Below are 24514 nucleotides of genomic sequence, written 5' to 3'. Positions count from 1 at the left end.
ATATATATATTTCCGCAAACACCTTTTACTGAACTTCTTGAGTTTCATGACTGCCCTTTAGAACTTGGAAAAGAACGCAAGCTACAGTAAAGAAAAATATGCCTGTCCAAACAAATTTGAAAGGTCAACTCTCAGTCTGTCAAACTGAGATTCTTGTTGTACACTTGATTCTCTTAGTGTAACACCCCCATGGTTTGAAGGGAAACATGCCCTTTAGAAAACAGGACAGACCGTCATGGGTTGGGTTTGTCAAACTTTTTTAGTACCCTGGGTTTTATCAAAATAACGCCATCCAGTTTTGCCAAGGGCTTTGCTCCTCACTTAAAAAGCCCTCGTATTTCAGTCCATGTGTTTCATATTCATTTAGACATCTTATCACGCTAGAGTTGGGTAAGAATTGTTTAGTGTCCAAAACGTCTTTCCTACTAGCCTTTGATTCTTAGATTCTTAGAAATAAAGATTATGCCAGGTATGGTGGCTCACACCTATAATCCCAGCACTTTGGTAGGCCAAGGAAGCGGATCACTTGAGGTCAGGAGTTCAAAACCAGTCTGGGCAACATGGTGAAACCCTATCTCTACTAAAAATACAAAAATTAGCTAGATGTGGTGGTGCTTACTTATAGTCCCAGCTACTTGGGAGACTGAGAATTGCTTGAATCCAGGAGATAGAGGTTGCTGTGTGCTGAAATTACACCACTGCACTCCATCCTGGCTGGAGAGTCTGAGAATGAGACTCTCAAAAAAAAAAAAAAAAAAAAAAAAGAAAGAATGAATGAATGAAAGAATTACACTTTGCCAAATGTAAATGAATTTCAGACCCTTACTTTTCAAAGGGGCTTTGCAAATCTCCTTGTGCTGTAGGCAAATCTGGAAAAATCTGTATGTCCCTATCCTGATTCTAGAGATACTCAGGCAGGGGAGCCTTTCTCAAAGTGATCTCCCTACATTAGAATCCCCCAGGGGTTCTTAAAAATGCCTCTTCATGGGCTCCAATACAGATTTACTAAATTTGAATCCCTTCTTGTTTTATATAATGTGATTCTTTAGAAGGAACTGCACATTCACTTAGTGAATATGTACTGTATATTTATATAGTGAATAGGTACTATATATAAATATATAGGTAAATATATACACACACACATAAATATAAATATATATTACTATATATATTTATATATAGTACCTATTCACTAAGTGTTAGCTGTTATTATCCAGATGCCTTCTAGACGTCTCAATTTGATATCCAACAGACATTTGGAACTCACCTTGTCTAAAATTGAACTCATGATCATCCCTCCAAATGTAGTCAAAAGTATGCCTTGTCTCAGGGGGCAGGGTGCCACCATTGCTGAATCTAGAAACCCCAGCAGTTACTTGCCTGTCACTTCCAATGGCTCATTATGTCCTAGTTAGATTTTATCTCTAACATCTTTCTAATTAATTCCCTCGTTTTCATGCCTTCTGCCACTGGCTGGTTAGATCCACAACATCACCTCCACCCTCATCCAGATTACCACAATCACCTCTTTCCTTGGCTTTCAGTCTTCCAACTTCTCCAGAGGACTAATCCATCCCCCACACTTAAATATATATCTGATGGTGCCACCTCCCTTTTTGACTGCCTGGGCTTAAGCCGTGATTCCTTATTAATGTCTAGGATGAAGTTTAACTTTTACTTTAATGCCCACAGCCCTTATGATTGGTCTCTTTCTTACCTCTGCAGTTTATCTCTCACTACCAGATGTGAATCCTTTGCTCTAGCCCTACAGATAAAGTTCTCCAAATGTGTTCTGCTCTTCCATGCTTTTACGTACTCAGTTATCCTCTGTCATTCCTATTCCCTTCCATGTGTCACCCTCTCCTAACTTCTTTTAGCTCTTACGTTTTCTTCAGAATCAGCTTTGATATCACCTCTTCTTTAAAGTCTTCCCCTATCAGTCTGATTTAATTGCCACTATCCTTAGCAGAGTGTAGTAAGTACTTAGCAAAATATAATAAATAATACAGTTTATCATTTATTTATTTTTTGGGAGAGGTCAAGTGGAGTTTACCACACTTTGTAAAGTTTACCACACTATAACTATTGTTAGTTATAAAGCTTATTTTGAGACCTGTTCTTTCCACATTTACTCTAGAACTTTCTAAATTTGTGAAAGTAGTTGATCTTTGGAATGCCAATTACATTTAGAGGGAGGTATCGGAGGGCTCCATAAGGCTTGCTGAAGTGCTGCTGATGACGTTCTATATCTTCATCTGGGTGGCACTCTATGAATATGTACATATGCAAATGCATTATTCTCTATTCTTAAATATGTCCACTTGACTATAAGTCATACTATATTTTTTAAAAAGTGAATAAAAGTAGCTGACCTTTTATCTTTAACTATAAAATTCTTTTTTCTGTTTTGTCTATTGAATGATATCATGGGCACCTTGCCTCCCGAGCACAACGTTAAATGCCATTATAGTAAGGCACATTTAGCTTCCTGGGGAAAAGGGCTTTTACAATTTTAACTTCTCACTAGGCAATGAAATAATAAAATGGGATTAATTGGAGAAGTAGTTTAATACTTGCTTTACTAATGTTTCTCCTCCCCAAATATTTATTTAATTTTGGTAGGTATTAATCTTGTTACTATTGTGATACTCTTTTTAGCTCTTCAAGGTTACCAGAAGTAAAGATTATTATGAATTATCCCATTAAAAATTATTTAAAATATAGATAAAAAATAAACCATTGCTTCTGAATTTTCAACTTCAGGTCTTAACTCTTTGACTTAATCATTGTACTACATGATCTGCAAACTCTTAGTCCTGAGGGTCTATGATTTCACTTGGAGTGTTTTCTTTGAAGAGACTTTATTGATTAAGCATTGCATTCATTTCCTATTTCTTTGAAAAGTAAATTCCCTTTAAAAGTAGACTTATAAACATAGATTATGTTGCTTGCTATTGTATCTCCAGCACTTAAAACAGCCTCTGACACATAGTTGATGCCAAAGTATAGTAACAGTAATATTGAGGCACACCCGAAATATGGGCCTCTTTATTCAGTAATTATGTGTATATATACAAAGCAACCCAATGCTATGTCTTACCTAGATTTACTTCTAATTTAAAATTCATGGATCACAGCACAGCCATATTTCTGGGAGATGGAAGCATCAATTTCGTTGTTACTGTGGCACTAGAACAAGTCTTGGTTTGACTGGAAAATCATAAGTAAATCTGGACTCAGTCCAAGTTTTATCAAATAACCTTGAAACTTTTAGATTTGAGTTAATCTCCTTGTACTGTAGGCAAGTAGAAACAATAAAATTGAAATACTATTTTTCCTTTTTATAATAGTATTAAAAATAAGAATGAAGTAAAATCTATAGTCATTGAAAAAATTAAAACATTATATGAATTTAAGATGATATTATTAAATATTTTTGGCTAGTACTGATAATAATTTGCAATAACCAGATAATGTGCATTTTCAGGTCCTAGTCATACTTGTTAGGATTTTAGAGATAAATTATATTAATAGCTATTTCTCAGAGCAACTGTTTCTGGAAAGAATATAGAAAATAATTTACTCATACTGTAGAAAATGTGTTTTTTCATAAAATATAAGAATGTATTTATTGGGCATATATTCAGTATATTCTGACTAAAATCAGCTTAGCACTCTTCTTTTTCAAAAAACAAAATATGGCTGGTTGCGGTGATCCCAGCACTTCGGGAGGCAGAGGCGGGTGGATTACTTGAGGTTGGAAGTTTGAGACCAGCCTGGCCAATATGGTGAAACCCTGTCTCTGCTAAAAATACAAAAATTAGCTGGACGTGGTGGTGCATGCCTGTAATCCCAGCTATTCAGGAAGCTGAGGCAGGAGAATTGCTTGAACCTGGGATGCAAAGGTTGCAGTGAGCCAAGATCGTACCATTGCACTCCAGCCGGGGCAACAAGAGTGAAACTCCATCTCAAAAAATAAAAAAAGAAAAAAAAAAAGGAACGCAAAAGAAGTAGCGTTTTCTTGCCATTCACTTAGTATGCCGTTACTGTTTTTCCAGATCTGTACTGGGTTTTGCGGAAAATATGGAAAGATTAGTAAACATGCTACTTACATTGAAAGGGTTTACAACCTTGTAGGATAAAATAAGCCATATCTGTGGCATTTTTATTGAACAGTTTTCTTGTTATTAACTGGTTTTCAAATCCACTAAATACATTCTTACAAAGGCTAAAACTCCAGCCTATTAAAATCCCTTTGAGTTAGTTTCCCAGGTAGGTTGTTAACAAATATAAGTGATGCTGCCTTCATTTTCTGAGTTTTTGTTGGTCAATAATTTCTTTTGACTGGTACTTCTTTGTTTTACATTTAAAATCGTTATTTCAAGTATTTACTATTAGGATGCTGTAAAATATCGATAGAAATGCTTTCTATATCATCAGAATTAAATAAGTGATTAAAATGGTTGAATTTAATTTTAAGGTTAAATAGCTTAAACTTTTTATTTCCATGTTTGTAGTGCCCTGGAGGAAAGACATGACATGTTTTACTTTCTTGCATACCCCAAGCATTATGTTTGTGCAAACAATGATACAGTTTTTCCCCCCAAAAGCTAAAGGCGTGGGTCATATCTATAATCACAGCACTCTGGGAAGCAGAGGTGAGAGGATCAATTGACGCCAGGAGTTCGCAACCAACCTGGGCATCATAGGAAGACCCCATCTCTACCAAAAAACAAAAGATAAAAAAATTAGCTGAGCACTGTGGCATGTGCCTATAGTTGCAGCTACTCGAGAGGCTGAGGTGGGAGTGTGGTTCAAGCCTAGGAGATCCAGGCTGCAGTGGGCCATGATCACACAACTGTGTTGTAGGACTTTCTCCTTAGTTTAGCTAAAAGCCGGGTTCTTGTCACATGGCCATGAAATATTAGGCTTGCAGACACTTTGAAGAGTGAGAAAACTGGAATTTATTGGGTGAAAGGGAAAAAAGGGAAACACAGACTCTCAGGAAAGTGAGAGTCCTGCTAGCTGGTTTCCTGCTTCATAGATTGAATGGCAGGTTACTACCCTGGATCAGAAAGGCCAGGCTCCTCCCAGATGCAAAGGGCATGAACTTCCTGAGGCCCCACCCCAGTGCACACTCCTCCCAGTGGCGGGCTGGTTGGAGGTTCTGCCAGGGGTCCCTTTTTACTTGGCTGTCTCAACTGCACTCCAGCATGGGAAACAGGGAGGCCCTGTCTTGAAATAAATAAATAAATAAATGGCCGGGCGCAGTGGCTCACACCTGTAATCGCAGTACTTCAGAAAGCCAAGGTGGGTGGCTCACTTGAGGTCAGGAGTTCGAGACCAGCCTGGCCAACATGGCAAAACCACATCTCTACTAAAAATACAAAAAATTAGCCAGGCGTGATGCTGGGCACCTGTAATCCCAGCTGCTCGGGAGGCTGAGGCAGGAGAACCGCTTGAACCCGGGAGGCGCAGGTTATAGTGAGCCGAGATTGCATTACTGCTCTCCAGCCTGGGCAACAAGAGCGAAATTCTGCCTCAATAAATACATAAATAAATAAGAAAAAATTTAAAATTAAATAAAGAAGGCTAAAGGCTATTAGAAATTATTATATACTAAGATAAATTTAACAATAATTATGTAAGATGCAGCGATGCTATTTTAATTATACAAAGAAAAAACAAATTTAAATCTGCAGATTGCAATGTCCAAATGAAGTAAAGAATTTCAAATTTTTGGCAGGGAACGGTAGCTCATGCCTATCATCTCAGCCCTTTAGAAGGCTGAGGGTGGGAGGATTGCTTCAGCCCAGGAGTTTGAGACCAACCTGGGAAACATGTAGTGAGACCCTGTCCCAGTTAAAAAAAAAAAAAAGAAAAAATTTCAAATTTTTACCTAACACAATGAAATCTGAGTTGAAATCTACTGAAATAGTATTAGATTTTCCTTTCACCTTCTATAGCTGAAATTTTATTTTGAAAGATGTCAAAAGAATAAATAAGTATATAAAAATATGGATTTGCTTCTTTGAAGTGTTTAAAAATTATTTCTCATTTTACTACTGGTCAAGAACTTGTATTAACTTAAATGTTTGGCATCTGGCTCATAGGTTCTAGCATGTAATAGGCACTCAGTAAAAGGTTTTATTAGTTCAGCTGGAAATTTAAGTTAATACAGTAACATGAATAAAAACAAAAAACAAACCAGGATCACCACAACAAAAACACCTGGCACAAAGCTCAATTTAGACAAAATACAATAAAGGATGAGTTCTTGCCTTCCTCCCTCTCACTCCTGCCTCTGAATGTTTCCTATATTTCATAATTTTGCTGCAAGAATCCCCTACTGGATTCCTTTATTTAAAACCTCAGGTTCGTTGGTTCTCTGAAAGTGCAAGTGATTATAATTAAATGTCCACAAATAGTCTTTCACATTAGGGCCAATGGGAGATAAATAGAGTTAGTCAAAATGTGTCATGTCCTAAGCTTGGTCACTTTTCCCATTATGCCTTGAGATCTGCTAAAACCTTTGTTTTAATGAACTTTGACTGGAGTGTTGCGAAAGGAAATGAAGCATGGTATGTTGATGGAGAGTTTGCTTCAGTATTATGTTCTTTCTCAAAATACACTATTTTGTTCAGGGCTAGCCTAATCCTAGTATGAACTTAGCCATAATTATATGACTCCATTTACCTTGTGCAATTAACTGGATAATTGCATGAATGTGAACATTGCTTTGGCCAGCCTTTCCTCCATATATTCCGCAGGGGACATCCTCTTCAGCTGCAATGTAGTCTTCTGGGATCTAATTATGATGTCTCTTGGAATCTGGCCCACATACAAGAATTCAAGCTGGTTTTCCAGGGTGGAGACCATGAAGAAATCCCAATCGGATTCACTGGAATTCATTTGTAAGCATCATGCTATTCGACAGTATCGTAATGGAGTAATTCATTATGATTTTAATTTACACGCTAAAATTGAATGCTAAAATATGTGTTGACCGTCGAGCTTCTACTTCAGCATGTCTGACCTGATATACTTAGTGAGTGTTGACTGATATATCTATAAGGTTGAGAGGCCCTATTGTGTTGTTAATGAGACAAGGTACTTGCTGCTGTTATGGGTTTACAGCAAATGGTTCCAGAATGAAAGAAGGGCCAACATTCTTAATTTAGAGGTTAAAATACATTATTTCTTCTCAAGGTGAAAGAAACTTGTAGCAATGGTCTGAACTGCTAAAACACTAGACAGAAAAATTGAAGATGAGTAAACCTTTACTCTACATTTTGACTGAGTGGAAGAAAATGTCACTTTTCATATTTCCTCAACTTGTCTTATTAGGGCTTAGAAAGAGACCACTGATGCTGATAGCCACAGCATTCTTCCGGGAGAATTATGTTTACATGGATTCAAGATTTTTAATTCATCGAGGACAAAGTACTACCACTTGTGAAGTCATTCACTATCCAAACTCATCTTCTTCTTAAAAAAAAATATTCACCAGGGAGAGTGGGATGTGGAGGGCTGATATGTAAAATGAAAAAATATGGCTAGATGGATTCCATTACATAATTGGGAATAGGTGTTAATCAGTCAATCTAGTTATTTAGCTGTAGTTGTATACTTGATCTTACAGCTCAGAGTGGTGGCAGCTGCTTGCTTTTGCTAATCCCTGGATTACTTTACCTTATTTTCACTTCTATACCTTGACCCTGTTTTGTTTCTTAGCCTTTGTATCACCTATGTAACTAAATTCCTTGTATTACATTTTCACATTCTTGTTTGCACAGTTGAACTCTGAACGATGAGAATGAGTTTTACTAATGGAAAGAAAGAGTAGAAAACAGTTGAAGAAGAGAAATAGAGCTGTATTATAATTTATGGATTGACAATGTGTATGTTTAGGACTGGCCTGTGAGCTGTTACTTTTTTCTTTCTGCTGTTTACCTAAGTCACTGCTCACTTGCAGTAGTTCGAAGGACTGGAGGTGGACATCTGAATTTGTCAAGTCCTCAGTGGTGGCTCTTACTAGAGACTTTCATTCCTGCTTTGTCATTTGACCCTCAGTAAGTTTGGTTTTCCTCCAAGAGGATACAGAATTTGTCCACTGAAAGGCTCCTGTATTTTTTGGTTAGTGCAATATGTGGAGAAAAAAGAAGGAATTCTTAACTGTTCAGTGTAGGAAATTAAATATTCAATCCAAATGAGTTCTCTTGTTCCCCATAGAGCTGCATTTATGAAATTCAGACTGATTTAGCATGTGTTTTTGCTTCTTCAACCAAATCATAATATTAATAATTTTTCTGCATACACTTTGGCTGAAATTTTCTCTATAAATGAAGCTCCTTCTAAAATGACTTCCTTAATGTGATGTTAGATGTGATTAGTTCACTGAAAAGCCACAGAAAATATTTATATGATCAACATTGTAAAAGTAATACCTCAGATGCTGTCACATCATATGAGTACTCCATAAAAGGCAATGCAAATGCTCTTTCCATCTATGCCTTAAAGGAGACCGAAAGAAACCATGATGTTCTCAGCTTCTTTATTATAAAAGTTGATCCTTTGATAAATTTTATTAAAGAATAATTTGCTGAATTGGAAAAGAAAATAAAAAATAGGTATGTCATCCAATAATTTGTCCTCTTTATGCTAAAAAAAAACAAAGAAACAAAAACCTCAGCATAATTGGATGCCTTTTAAAAAATCCAGGTTTTCTGTGGTTTTAAAGCATACAGTCATTTGAAAGACAATCCAGTGTCAAATATTTTGTAGAAGTTGAGAAATTGAAAGCCAAGGTAGAAACCAAGGTGGGCCTTGTATCTATCTCAGGGAGCTAGCCCACTTCTCTGAGACAATTGTGAATTGTTAGTTGCCTCCAATTTAAAGTATTTATGTTTCATATAAAAAAATCCTGGGTTAAATGGAACTCAGATGACCTAGGACTGACATTAGGAACCCCTTTACATGAATTAGAAATAGGACGTGCAAAGCCAAGCAGGGGCGACCAAGTGGATACACAAGCTTTCTTTGGCTCACAGAAGGACTTGCACAGCCAGATGCATTAACACTCTGTGGGCATACATACAGGAACAGCCTTATGTCAGTGTCAGGTGCCAGGCTGCTGATGGTGTATTAGAAATCATCTGATAGGTGGTAACACAAATCCGGGCTCCTCATAAAATAAGTTTACATGGTTTTTTTTGGTAGGAACCAACACCAGGTTGGACAGTTAATGAGCTCCAGAGCTGTTTATTGGTTACTCCTAGGGAGCCTGATGAAGTAGTTCAGTCAAGCTGAGATGCCGTTTGGCTGGTGCAGGGAACCTACCCAGCCTTACTGCTGTTTCCTCTCACATTATGGTAGATATTTCCCTTACCCAGAGGTCTGCTTTCTTGTTTGTTTGTTTATTTAGGGGGTCCATTGCATGGAAATTGATGGGGTTTGTTTGTGTCTTTATATATATATATATATTTGTAATCACATTTTGTTGGCAAAGGAGAAGAGGGGATTGGTCAGCTGGATGGCATTAGGTCAAAGGCAGACGGGGAAAAAATAGTCTTGGCTAAGGGGTCCCGGGCAGCTAATGGGTCCCAGGCAGCTTGCAGAAGGCTGTACTGAGAGAATGAAAGATAAGCAAATTTAGCAAGTGCAGGGAGAGGAAGGAGCACTTCCTCCTGGCAATTCTCAGAACTGTTTCTCAGCTATTTACTTCCTATTTTGATACCTAGAGCAACAAGAAACAAGGCCTCTGGAGCAGCCTTTGACTGGCCTTGTCCTGAGCTTGTTTATCCACTGCATCTGTCAGGAAGCAATTATGATAAGGCCTCTGGCACTGGTCTGGAAGATTTTTTTTTTTTTTTTTCTATTTTCTGTGTGGCTTTTGATTGATCATGTTGTACACACAGAGCTCTATTCTTGGATTGATTTATTAACAAGCTTCAAAAGAACCTCCACCATTTACAGGGTTTTTTCCTTTTGCTTCAGAGGAAAAGCATTATTTACACCTTTACATAAGGGCATTCTCTAGGCTTTCAGTTCAATAACTAATGAGGATGGAGTGACTTGTGTCTAGGGATCAATGCCCCCATGTCTAGATGTATTATATATGTGTACACTTGACACTTAATTTATTGTACTGGAGTGGATTTGTTTTATCTGCCGGGAAAGTAAAAGATGAAAGGCTTCTTGAAGAAAATGCTGGTTTGGACAAGTCACTTTAAGACTCCAGGGCTTATTCAAAGGATTTCTATTATTTTATTATATGTTAGGGAGATCCCTCTTATTTTCTTCCTGAAACCACTTCCCCTCCCACAGTTTTCCCTTTGCAATCACCCCAAGCTATACCATGTTGATTTTGTGTCATTGGTTTCATGTTGGATTGGGTCTGCATTTGGAATCTGCCTGCTTTGGACCAGAAATTTGATTTGCTTGGCCCCACTTCAAATATTGTCAGCACTCTGTGCATTAAGGACTCTATAAAAATATGAAATAATAACCACTGCTTTATGAGCTGAAAACAGCTTTTCTCACCACATTTACTTCTCAGTGGACAACAGTAATTTCCACATTTGAAAGACAATCAATATTAAGCATCTTTCATTATCTCCATGCTACTTCCACTGAAATGGACATAATGAGAAATTGGAAGCATCTTATTTCTCTCTGTTTGCAGATGATACAGACTCAATGAATGCTTTTCAAAATTGTAAAAAAGGATACACATTCTTCCCTGCAGTGAGGATGCTTAGATGAAAAATTTGTGTTGTCTGGCAGCTGCTATCACTTGTCATGTTTCTTTTTACTTCTATACCTTGACCAATAGCAAGGGAACAAGTAGAATAGACCACTGATAAAATTAGTTTATTTTTAGAAAAAAGTGTGACCATCTTGTAACTCAGAGCAGCTTTGGTTTCTGGAAAATATCATCTCAAATTCTGCAGAGTCATCAGATAGGGCAGTTGATTAAACAAACAAACAAATTGGGCGTGAGCAATAATTACACAAGGGCGATGTGGTGACAGCCAATGAGATCCTTTTGTGAAGTCATTATTCAGTATGGCCAAATGCCATGTTGAGTCAACAAATGTTGGTCCAAATTTTGCTGTTTTATTCTTAAATTACTGCTGTGTACTAAACTGGGACACAATACTGAGTTTTTCAGAAGACTAATTTTTTAAAAAATGTGATTATTTTCTATTAATGGGGTTAAAGCCTTTTATGAAGTGATTGTAAGGGTAGTAACTAATGCATCAGTGAACAACAAAAAGTGTTTGATATGATGCCAATTGAGTAAAATTTTACAAATATTTAATAGAGTACATTACAGATACCTCATTTAGTAGGACCCCAAGGAAGAGAAAAGTTACCCATGATTGGTCATGAGCTGACAAGTAGGATTTCTGGAGGCAATACCTCAGTTATATGACTTGCTTCTTACCCCTGGTGCCCATGATTATAATAAAGCATAAACTGCAAAACATAGGGCATCTGCTCCTAGTCCAGCTGCAGCACAAGCCTGTCATGTATTCAGACTTTATTCCTAAAGAGTAGCTTTCCTGGATCCATGAACAGCTCACCGGTTCTAAAAGCAAGGTCTGCAGCCTGAACTCTCCTAGCGTGGGCTTTTTGGGTAATGATACAGTATTTGGATCTGTGTTGTTACTTATCATATTATGGGATGTAGATAATATACTTTGTGGTGACGCTGAGAAAGGAGCATTGACTAGCACACCCAGGAGACCTGGGTTCTCCTTTCGGTACTGTTTTTAATCTGCTAGTGTCACTTGCTTGTGCTTCAGTTTCCATTTGTAAAATGAATGACAGAGTTGGTTGAGGTCAGTGTTTCTGGTCAGGATCTGTTTGCCGTATGCTTCATGCTCAAAAATGCCTGTTGAAACACAGATTCCCGGGTCTATCTTGCCCCTATTGAATTAGAATTTTGTGGGTTGGCCATGCAATCTGCATTTATACTACATTGTTCCTCACAGGTGATTCTTACACAAGCAGAAGTTTGAAAAGTACGTGATTGCACTGAATCTCTCTAGGATTCCTTCCTACTCTTCAGTCTTCTACTCCTCAGGGTAGTGCTTCATCGAAAGGAAGAACTCACTCTCCCTCCCCCATGGGAATGGATGATGGCTGTTCAAGGGTGTTTTGCCCGACTAAATTCTTTTGTAGATAAAAAACTGTGGAACTTAGTTATCTCCAGTACTTTAGGTTAGGAAGATTGCCTGCATCACAGAGATAAATTAAAACAATGCCCTTGTGGGGGGAAAGCTTCACAAGGTTTTGAAGGCACAGATGTCCTTGTATTACATTCCCCTACAGTCACCTTCAAAATAATCCCTTGAAAGTCCCAGCTTCCTCTTTGTGGGCAACAGTTCAGTCTGTGCCGAGACTCATGCAGCCAGGTGATTCAGCTCTTTGAAAGGCTTCGGTTCAATTCTGGTGAGGATTCAGTTCTTCCCTGACTCCTTCAGACTAAACATTTGAGTTACAAGCCACATTAAAACCATTTGGTAGAGATTGTAACTAGGGAAAGTCAGTTCACAATCTGACACCTTATAAAGCCTTATTTTAGAGTTTGTGGGATTTGGTGTATGAAATTTATTTTTTTGGTCTTAAGCAAGCACCTGGCTGTAGGTTTTTCTCTTGCTGGCTGACAAAACAAAACAAGGTTCAATTGATTTCTCTGCTTTAAACAGTTTTAGTCTTTGCCTAATTTTATTTGGACTTAGTTGAGCTAGCTAGGATCACTGCAAACACAAAGCAGCTGGAGGAGCCTGGGTACAGCCAGATGAATTTGAGCTTGGGTTTCCTTTCTCCAGCATTTACAGAGGTTGTTCTCAAACAGGGACAATTTACCTCCCAGGGACATTTGGCAATGTATGAAGACATTTTTGCTTATCATAGCGGGGCAGTTCTGGCATCTAGTGAGCAGAGGCCAGGGATGCTGCTAAACAGCTATAATGCCAGGTTAACCCTTATTGCCTACAAAGCATTATCTGGCTCAAAATGTCAACAGTCCTGAAGTCAAAAAGCCCTAATATTCTAGGGTAGCTAGAATAATAATCCATGTATTTTGGGGGTGAGATGTATCCATAAAGCCAGAAAAGAGTATAGGATGGAAGAATAGAAGGAGGGTGGCTTTGACATACACTTTTTGACATAACGGTGCTGAGCATGGTGGCTCATGCTTGAAATCCCAGCACTTTGGGAGGCCAAGGAAGGAGGATTGCCCAAAAGTCTGAGAGCAACCTGGGCAGCATATTAAGACCAGGTCTCTATTTAATTTAAAAAAGAAAACTTTGTATTTGAAAATGAAATCTAACTAATTTCTAGGACAAGTTCAAGCTCAATAAGGTGCTTACAACAGATTTTGACAAGGATCCAGGAGAGAACTGTAGGCTGTGTTAAATATATTAAAGCAGGCCCGCTCATTTTAGGCCAGGTAAGAAACAAGATGAGTTTCATTTATCAACAGAGACATATTAGACACCTTAGCAGTTTGTTTTTATGATGTGATTTTAACAAAAAATACATTTTCTTTTTTCTTTCAAAAGTTGTATTTATAGATTCTAGAATATTATATATATGTATATCCCTATCCTTTCAACTTTTCTAAGGCTATTAAAAGCATCAGATAGTTAACTACTAGCTAAAAAGAGAGCCTAGCTGAAAGCACTTGTTTTTACTGATGTCCCTAAGACCACCTTTGCAAAATTACAACAGTCTGATTTCCAAGCTGTCCTTGGTCATTCCTAAGCATACAGCAAGCTAACTTTGGGAGGAATTATAATAGTCCCTCCCTGAAACTAACCCAGGGACCAAATACTCCCTTTATAAGACTAATGAAAAGTCACAGGTATAGGATTATGGGAGGGGCCTGAATTCTGCAACGAGGTAGGCATAGTTTCCATAATTTCTTACTGCTCAGGGGTCCTGTGGCCAGAGATCACAAGCTTTGTGACTTTCTCAGTTGCTCCTATAGATGACGTCACTATTGTAGAACCTAAGATTGGTTTTTCTTGAGGTGTTTCTCACTGACCTCACCCAGACTCATGATCCATGACTCAGCTGGTCCTGTGGCCCCACCCAGAGGTAGACTTAGCCTGTGAGGATGGTTTTCTATACCCGTGTGATTTCATCCCCAACCAATCAGCAGTACTCTTCTCTAGCCCCCCGCCCACCAAATTGTCCATAAAAACCCTAATCTCTGAGCCTTCAGGAGGAAGTGATGTTTGAGTGATAACGTTAGTTCCATGTGATCTGGCCTTGTGTCAATAAAATTCTTTCTTTCTCTACTGTAGTGCCATGGTCTCAGTGGATTGATTCTGTTTGTGCAGTGGCCGGGAAGCACCTGTTGGTGGTTACATCCTTCTACTGTCAACCTGCACTGGTTATTTTCTCTGCTCCACCCATTGTTTTATCTTCCTTGTATACCGACAAGCTCCCTTGCTCCTGGTTTCTTTGTAGATTTGGCTAATGAGAGACACCAGTAAGAAACTGAGGGCAAGATGAAAAAGAAGTCCAGGAGGTTTACCCCAGTTCTCCCGACTTTACAGCATTCTGGCAACAGATGACCCTGTAAGACCCCTTCTTCCTCCAGTTTTGCTGGGAATAAACCCTGGTTTCTCCCCTTGCTCCTTCAGACCTAAGAGTAGTAACGGCTTTTCACTTTTCCTAGTTTCTAGATGCATCACAGTTTCCCTTTTTCCTGTAACTCAACACTACTCTGTAAATAGCCCCTTCAGTTCTTTTCAGTTAAGCCCTTTTTAGTGTAGGCCTCTCAATGATGCACTGTCAAATTTTCAGTGGAAGGATTTTGATTTTTTTTAATGAACTAGTCAATTAATATTGAACTGGAAGCTGTTCTTCTATTCAAGCTCTTTCCTTATAAAAACCCACTGAGTCTTAGTTTCTCATCTGTTAAATAAAGATTTAAAAATACGCCCTGTGTTACACAGAAATGTAAACATTACTGCATTGAAAATTGGAAGCCATATATATATAACATTTATGTTATGTTTTATGTATATAACTTTATGTGTATATTTTAGTTCTCTGGGACTCTTTTTTTCCCCATGATAAATATGCTGATTAGATTAAATAATCTCCCTGGCTCCTTCTAGCTCAAAAAGTTTCACAATCCTTATATATTCTGTTCTTATTGTTCTAGACTATTCAGTAGCATGACCTATAAAAACAAACGAAAAGAATGTGGAACATAAAACTAAAGAAAAATGTTGATAGAAGTTCTCCAGAGAAAGGAAAGTTAAAAGATCTAACTTCTATGTGGTTACAAAGGGCATAATCAAGACCATTGGCTAGATGCTATAGGAGGTGGCTGTAAGTACAATGAATGGGAAAGCCTTTGTAATATACAGACTGGTTCAGTAATGAAGTGGAATATGTTGACTTTCAGGGAAGTGACTTTTCCATCACTGTAATGTTCAAGAAGAGATACATATTTACTGTTTTCTCAGGGGTACTGTGAAGAAGATGCCTGTGAGGATATGCGGTTGAACATTGTTTTCACATTTAATGAAGTAATGGCTAGGTAAGTCACAAATGTGCAGTAGTCTTCCCTTATCTGTGGTTTCATTTTCTGAGGATATGACTATATGTAGAAACAGGGCATGTAAAGAGGTTATTAAGGTAAAACGAGGTCATATGGGTGGGCCTTATGCCTCTGCGACTGATGTTCTTTTAGGAAGAGGCAGAGGCACAAGGGGTGTGCATGCACAGAGGAAAGACCATGTGAAGACACAGGGAGAAGAAAGCCCCCTGCAAGCCAAAGGAGAAAGGCCTCAGAAGCCAAGTCTGCTGACACCTTGATCTCAGACTTCCAATCTCCATACTGTAAAAAACACAAATTCAGCTGTTGAAGTCACCAATCTATGGTAGTTTGTTCTGGTAGTCCTAGTAAACTAATAACATGATAAAGGACACTTAGTAGTAGCACATGATTTCAAACTTTTCTATCATATAGACATAATGTTTACTATACTTCCACATCCTCTTCCCCTCACATGTACTTACACCACTGGCACTGGGTGTGAACCCCTAGAAACTCTATACCCAGTGGTTTCAAACCTTCCAGGAGCTGCCATTGCATGTCTTTCCAGCATATCAGTGACTCACCAAGGAGGAGAGCAGCCAGGTAAGGAGGGATTACTGACTATTATTATTATCAAAGTTCTGTTTAGATACCTCCTGCTGGGATGTGCACAAAAGAGAGATCTGGTACATCACTGTAAGCAAGCCTCAGCCTTCAGAATGCAAAATGTGCTCTTGAATCTAATTAGATATGAGATCAAAGTAAAGAATTTTGTTCCCCAAATTAACTGGAAGTTTTGTATTTTTTTAGTGGACCGGGTCACCTGACAGTACCAGTCAACCTACAGGCTCAAACTGATTTGTACTTTGGAGGGAAGGAGAAGTGGCTTTGGAAACTGCAACCTTTTCTAAATCAAGGTATTTTCTAGATACCATCTGTTTTTGGCTCTAGTTGGCTGACCCTTCTAAGGCAGCACTGTACATCTGCAATGATTTATACAAACAGAGTCTGCAGCTTGGTTATTGTGGCGTGACTTCTTCCTCCCAGCCCTGTGCATATTTTTAGGACCGAATGGAAGAGCCCACCAGTAGCAGCACCCCATGAGGAAGAAGTTTGTTACCTATGGATTCAAGGTGAAAAAGACGAAGTACTATTTCTTTTGAAATAGGTGCTTAAGAAGCAGAAGAAACAGCTATAGGGAGAAGCATGCTCCAGGAAGATCATCATCTTAGGCCAAATGCTATCAGGAATGTAGCATGAAGAAGAAAAGCTTGAATAGATCAGGAGAGGTCTAGGTGTAATTCTAACTTCTAGCACAGGAACACAGTGGTTGGACAGGTCATTTAGACCTTCCATACCCTCCTAAGAAATCCAGTCTGTGAAAAAAAATAATGGGAAATTTTACATAGCAATTCAGGCACTAAATGCTTTATATTTATTGTAACTCAGTTAATCCTCCTAAGGGTTTTTGAAGCTTGTTGTCTTACACAGAATTCCAAAATGACCCTTAAGATTCCTGCCTCCTTGTGTATATGCCCTGTATGATCCTCCCTCCCTCACAGCCACCTGAGCATGCATGGGACTTACAAATATGAAGCCTATCACTTTATGATTGTTGCTTTCTAAGATGAAATAAGTTTGTAGATGTAATTAAGATCCCTAATCAGTTGGCTCTGAATTAATCGAAAGAGAAATTATTCCGTTTGAACCTGCCCTAATCAGGTGAGCCTTTAAAAGGGACTGGGCCCATCTTGAAAGAAGAAATTCAGCCAGGCGTGGTGGCTCATGCCTGTAATCCCAGTACTTTAGGAGGTCGAGGTGGGTGGATCACACGGTCAGGAGATCAAGACCATCCTGGCCAACATGGTGAAACCCTGTCTCTATGAAAAATTAGTTGGGTGTGGTGGCAGGCACCGTTAGTCCCAGCTACTCAGGAGGCTGAGGCAGGGGAATCGCTTGAAACCGGTAGGTGGAGGTAGCAGTGAGCCGAGATTGCACCACTGCACTCCAGCCTGGCGACGGAGCAAGACTCCATCTCAAAAAAAAAAAAAAAAAAAAAAAGATAGAGAAAGAAGAAATTCATAGAGGAGTCCGTGTAAGAGGGACTCTTCTGCTGGTCTTAATGTAGCAAACTTCTGTGTTGTGGAGAGGGACACATGTCAGGTATAGCAGGCAGCTTCTAGGAGTTGAAAATGACCCCTCCATTGGCAGTCAACAAGAAATCAGAAACCTCAGTCGTACAATCACAAGGAAATGACCCAAAAAAGCTTAGCAGTGAGTCTTTCCTTAGTCAAGTCTCCAGATGAGCATGCACCCAGCCAATTCCTTGATTTCAGCCTGTGAAACCCTGGGCATATACATATATATGCACTAAAATGTGACTGGCTCTGACCTGCAGAAACCATGGGAATACATTTGTGTTGTTTTAAGTCACGAAGTTTGTATCCACAGAGACTGCTAAGTTTGTGGCAGTTGTCATGCGGCAATAGAAAACTAATTCACTGGTGCTATCATTACCTCTATTTTGCAATAGGGAAACTTAAACTAAGTTGTCTAAGGTCACAAATAAACAAGTGGTAGAACTTGGATTTGAACCTGGCTTCTGACTCCAAAGTGTGTATGTTTAACTATTGCCCTGCACCAAGCTCTTGCCACCTGCCGTTTCCCTCTCCCTATAAGTCGCCATGGCGAGTGTAGACGTAGGACTCCTCCCTCTGGTATATCGGTCTGAAAAACCATTTTGAAGGCAGTAACTCTAGGCTCGTGGCCTCTAGCCAGTCTCCCACTCTGTAACAACTCCTATTTTTCATACATGGGAAATTCTAGGCTTCATTCCCAGAAGGTTTTTTTTTTTTTTTTTTTTTTAACACTTCTCTTAAAAAAAAAAAATCTACGGTTTTTAAATTATAGCCCTGTGGTTAAGGGAAAATGACATTTACTGGGGAAGCAACTTGTTACGGTCTTAGGTACTCTGCCAACTGCAATGAAAAGGGGGCTTTTAAATGTCATTTATACATTAAGAAAGATTTAAAGAGACACTAAAGAATATACCTCGCTGGCACTGCCAAAATCTGTAGGTCTTATATCTACGAGTATCCTGGGCTAAAATTTAATTCGTTCTTTTATGTGTGAATAGAGTATGTTCTGCCCCAAGTCTAAACCAAAATGTTTAAAAATCACCCTTCATTTAAAGGGATTCATGGAGGCATGCCAGATCTACAAAGATACTAAGTGTAGATCTGAAGAGGAGGCAGAAATCTCCATTACCTAGAGAGTCTCTTTTTAGGGTGGAAAAATTATCTTAAAATGAGGCAATATGCTGTTAAGTAAGAGGACTTAACCTGGATGAGTTGTCTTAAACTTTCTGAAAGCCAAAACAGAATCTCCTCTAATTTAAATAAAAGATGACTGAGGCCCAGGTAATAATAATGGTCCAGGTATCAAAAGATAAAGAGGTGAGTAATCAGATTTATTCAGCAATGCTATTGAGTTAAATTGAATTTCCACTGTGGCTGATTTAATCTGATCTCTGTAGAATAGAGGTTGAAGGAAGATAAAAGCTTGAGGATAATACTGGCAGTGATACCACTGTGATGCATTTTAGGTTCTGCCAGTTAATTTCATCTATGGCCATGAATATATTAGCATTATTTATCTCTGTTGTTTCATTGAGTTATTCATGTTTTTGCCTGTAAAATGCTCTTGAGAACACTTCTCCCACTAACCTTCAAACATCTTAGACCCTGTATTTCAGCTCTGCTCATTTATAGCCCTTACACTTGCCTTGGAAGGGCCTACAAAATACTGATACATTTCACTTTTCTGAGGTTGATGGAGCACACTAGCACATTAAATTGAAAAGTGGTCGTTATATATAAAAGTGACGTAAGAGTCTCAGTATCACTAGGCTGTGTATATCAAGCTGTTTTTATTATAAGTGTTGAATTTGGGCCAAGTCATTTAATGCGTTTTAATCTTGTGACCGAGAGTATGCATTTACAAGATTTTCACCAGGAATAAGTGTGCACTAGAGTAGATCTGCTTGCCATGTGTTGATACCACAGGAATATGATTTTTAGAAACAGGGTAAAAAATGGTACAATGGTGAGGGACTATTTGGTCAAAAAATTTGCAAAGACATTTTTAATGCTAAGAATTGGATATCTTTAAAAATCTAATTATGATGTATTTGTGTAGCACAAGACCTGCATCTTAGTAATAATAATCCCCCGTGTCCATAGCAAGGTCTCCTTGAAGGTGATATCTAACTCAGGATTGCTGTGATGAATTTAGGAGAAAATACATGAGACTGTACCTAACACAATGCCTGGCACCTGTGAGTCATTTAATTGGTAGAAAATAGAAATCTAAAAAACAAATTAACAGGTTGTATTGAGTGCCTAAAATAATGTATGAATGCAGGTAGGAAACATTTAAGATACTTATTAATGAGTAGGCATGGGATTTTCTGTAATATGACTACATAACTTCTTAACATTGAAAAACATTGTTTTAAGAGAGTTTTTGACATTTTAGTATCTCATGACTGTCAAATTCTTTTAGAGAGGAGCTTACACAGAGGGAATGTTGCATCATTGAAGAACACTGTGGGATGATAAATTGGGCTATACCAAATCAGGTCATCCTTAGTCAAAATATATAATGACGGTCTTTTCACAGACATCTTCCCTGGGTTAAAGTACCTGACCCAGGAGTTTTATCTGAATGATAGCTAGGTGGATAACAGTATTTTCTCATGCACACACTGTGAGCAGAAGAAAAGCCAGGGTGAAAAGCCCTTTCCCCCTGAGGCTTTAGCCACCTTCAGGCTTTAGCCAACTACCCTGCATGATACTCTGGTCTATTTAAAAACACATTAGTTGGAAAACAAAACAAAATATCAATTCAGTTGTAAGGATGTTGACCAATTCCCTCTACTATTTCAGGCATCGCGACTCTGCCCTAATTGGCAAATAGGTCACAGAAGGCTGATCATATTATTACATCTGCGTCACTATAAAATTGAACAGTTTTGTTTATTTAATTATTTTCATTAGATACCCTTGATGTTCTTTATTCTTTAATTTTCTTCTAAAGGAAAGATTGTATTTGTCACTCTTTTGGAGCCTGCCAAATAGTGTAATTGATAAAGGGTATTTCAGGTATTGGGCTCACTGTCTAGAATTCACTGCAGTCTTCATTGTTCTGGGGGAAAAGAAAACAAACACTTGGAAGTGGCAGTGGATAAGCCAGGGCCATGGTTTAAGCAGTGGAAGGAAGTGTAGTTAGTTTCAGCGTAGAGGAAATCTATCTAAAGGAAACTGGATTGAATTCTTTAAGGAATAAAAGCCAGAGTGCTCTGTGGGGAAGGTGAAACACACGGTGACAGTTTGCTCAGCTTTCAGTACAGTCACAAATACTAGTCTGCTGAGTAAGAGCACCTGGGAACAGTCACAGAAGGGCTCTACCACCGCAATGAGAGGCTGTGTAGGACCTGCCCTGAGCAAATAAACGAGAAAGTTTGTCCTCCACAGGTGTCCACGTCCCGCCTCCACCACCATATTCTGCAACCTCTTCTTCAAGTCTAGAGTTTCTTTTCTCTATTTTCTTTTCAAAGGCTTACGGTGTTTTCATTACTTTTCTGTTGTTGTTGAAAGTATTTCTTCTGTTTTCTTTCTGTAGTGTAAAGTTCTCTAATTAAAGCAGGAAAGTAGTTTGATAAACTGTATTCATACTAAGGTAATAGAGTCTCAGGATTTTTTTTTTAACACTTTGTAGTGATCTTTCCGCTAATACTTGGAAAGGATTGTGCTGAACTTAAGGAATTTTTAGACACTTGAGAACCAGAATGGAAGAGATAAGCAGGCACTTGAGCAAAAGTTGAACAGAGTGAATACAATTGTACAGTGGATGCCAATAGGACTGAAAGTGTTGAGTTTCAAATCTGTTTCTGCACTCTTGAAAAAAGGGTTATTTTGCTTGATTAATATGTGAAGTAGGCTTAATTACTACCACATTCTCTATCATTTCATTTTAGGTCCTTCCCAGAAAAAAATATATACTACCTGTAAGACTTCTTGTCCTATGAAAGTATAAATTTTCTTTTTTCTGGCAGTTTGTCATATATAATACCTAACCCATCTGCCATCATCTTTTTCAGTTTTTGTTTTTGTAGAGCTTAACATTATGCTGAAACTCAATCATATATTTTCCCTGGGAGTTGTATCAGTTTTGAAGAAATGAAAATGTGCTTATGTCCTAAAGAGGACAGGCTACAAAGTGTGACTTCTGTCCAGATAGAAAGGATTCCTCCATTTCCATCGAGCATCGGGACATGCAGAGGCTTCAGCCTAACCTGCAGAAATACATATCTCAATAAGACTGAAGTCTCCTTCCTATTTTTTTCAAACAACAATAGTTTGCTCTGTATCTCAGTAGTGCCTGTAGGGAAAAGAGCATGGGATTTGTAGACAGGAAAGTAGATATGTCTGTTTGGCATGCTGCCCTTCTGTATGTCCCCCACATCCGTCAGATTCATTCCACCCTTTTTTGATCAGTTCTGTGCCCGGGAAGCTGACCTTTTTTGATTGCCTCATCTGAGATCCTTACTCTCTGGCTTCTGCTTTATTTTGGCACATGGGAGGTACTGGCAGGGGACTGGAAGGTGACAAGAGGACAGGGTCAGAGTATTTCTTCACTGGCTTTAGGCGTGCATTGTCACAATTCTGGCAGTACCTGTGTTCACTGTCTGAGGCCACAGCTTCTGCCACACAGCTCCTCTCACGGTGGCAGCTCTCACCAGGCCCTGGGAACATTATTTCCTCTTCTTCAGGCCTCGATGTGTAGTCCTGCTCCCTGCTTTTAGTCCCTGAGTGCTTTATCTTTTTTTTTTTTTTTTTTTTTTTTGGCCCCCTTAGCTTTACTCTTCAATTATTTTCAGTCAAATCTGTAAAATGTGCCATCTGTTTCCTGCCAGGACCACAAAGGATACATTCAGCCTCGTGGACAAGTCAGATAATCTCTTTGACCTTTAATTTCCTTTATCTATAAAACTGGATAATACCTATATTGCCCACCTTGAAGTGTTGTTAGGAGGACCAATCATGCATGTGAATTTGTAGAGTGTCATAAAAATGCACACCATGGGTAGCAAATCCTCTGTTAATGTTGATTTCCCAACCAGCTTTCTTTAGGCACTTCATAAGTTTTTCTTACCTTCCCCTCTTGATAAATTGATATAAGCGTTGGGAGTGCAATTTCACATTGACTAAAGGTAAGCAGAAGTGGGAACGGGAATCCTGTATTCCATGCATTCGAAAGCTAAATATAAACCATCCTTAGGTTTATCATGTCTCTGCTCCCCTTCTTAGCAGTGTGTAGTTCAGACCTGGGAGGGCAGTAGAGAAGATCTTAACATACCTTTGTTTCTGCCCTGAATTTTTACACTTGATAATAATTTTGTCAAACAAAATTTCCTCATAGTACAGTGCATGTATGACTCACATCTCAATGAGATTGTAAAGCTTCTTTATAATGTTTCTGAGGATAGGGATCCTATCGTATATATATATTTATGACTCATAGTAACTCTCATACTGTTAAGCATATATTTGATAAAGTGGATACTTGGGAAGTGGATGGCTAAGTGTTAAGTGCACATTTGTTGATACTGAGATTTCTCAATCATGATAATGGGCATTCACTGGTTTTATGCAAGAGCACGCTCTCTCTGATTAGCATGGTCCTCTCTTTGCATGCATGGAAAGTGTTTGTTTAACAAATGAATATTTTATGGACATCTGTTGTGTTTTATGTGTGTATTTTATTGTGTGATTTGGCACATGCAGGACCAAAATTCAAGAGGAGAAACTCTTCCTGTCTGTCCCCATCTTACTAGGTTGGAGCTCAGTAAAATGATGTTACAAAACAAAATAAACATTGAAAACGAAGAATGCTTTTCCATCTAGTCTCCCAAAGCTAATTAAGAAAAGTAGTGCTGCTCCTGAAGACTAGGTAAACCCAAACCCAAAGTTCAGGGGGAAGCATTTACATTTCAGAATGTTAGGCCTGGGAATAGTGAGTGCTGGTTGACCCTCAGCACCGGCTCTAGAAAGGGTACACAGACAATGGTATGAGAGGTATTTGGCTCACTGATCCTTCCTTTCTTTGTTTTCTTACTTCTGGGTAGGCACAATGCACTCCAGAGAACCCTTGCTATTTTTTGTTCCCACATTCTTACTCTTTGAAAAATAAAAACAGAAAAATAACTGAGATAATCAGGGGCTACATTAAGGGCCCTTGGGAGGTCCAGACTGATCCTACTAATTTCTCTCAAGGAGAGGCTATGTAAAAACAAAATCAATGGCCTAGGTGAAGGGGCAGTATAAAACTTTATCCTAGTTCGCTGAAGTCACCGAGGTGCTGAGGAAAGTGAAGAAATGCTTGGACTCTAAAATAACTTTGGAAATGTAAAAAGCGGCCAGAAATATAAAATGGTAGGAATATATGTGTTTATGCATGGTATAAAGAAAGAAAAGCGTAATAGAGGGGTCATGGTAGATTAGCAGCTGACTGAGAGTAACATTCCAGTGTTACAGATAAGAGCACAGGACTACTGGGAAGTTCCAAGAGGAAAAGAGAATGTATGAGTTGGATACATTTCTAAGTTATTTGTTATAAACAGGAATGTCACAGAGGTTTAGACAATGGACAGATTAAAACAAAAAGAACCATCAGGGAACATTCCTTGAAGAAGGTGAGCCCAGCTGGCCTCTGAAGGGTTGGATTAGTGGAAGGCAGAGCTATGGGGGTGATGAAATGCCACACACCTTCTCATGGGAGAATTTATACATTAAAGCAAAGAAAACTGTTCAAATAGAATGCCCAGGAGAAAGTATTGAGGTGATATTGGAAAGTTTTCTCTCCTTCACCCCTTTTCTA

General features: G+C 38.6%; 1 long non-coding RNA gene across 1 annotated transcript in view; it reads left to right on the top strand.

Moving 5' to 3' along the window:
- LOC106998702 (uncharacterized) overlaps window positions 1–24514 on the top strand; it is a 284294-nt gene that overhangs the window by 45120 nt on the left and 214660 nt on the right. Inside the window, exons 3-5 of the long non-coding RNA XR_003730277.2 lie at window positions 6774–6917; window positions 15501–15574; window positions 16385–16491. This is a non-coding gene — a long non-coding RNA (uncharacterized LOC106998702). The remainder of the gene's footprint in view (window positions 1–6773; window positions 6918–15500; window positions 15575–16384; window positions 16492–24514) is intronic.

Source organism: Macaca mulatta, chromosome 6 (assembly GCF_049350105.2).
Source record: "Macaca mulatta isolate MMU2019108-1 chromosome 6, T2T-MMU8v2.0, whole genome shotgun sequence".
Lineage (NCBI taxonomy): Eukaryota > Metazoa > Chordata > Mammalia > Primates > Cercopithecidae > Macaca > Macaca mulatta.
This window is presented reverse-complemented; position numbering and strand designations above follow the sequence as displayed.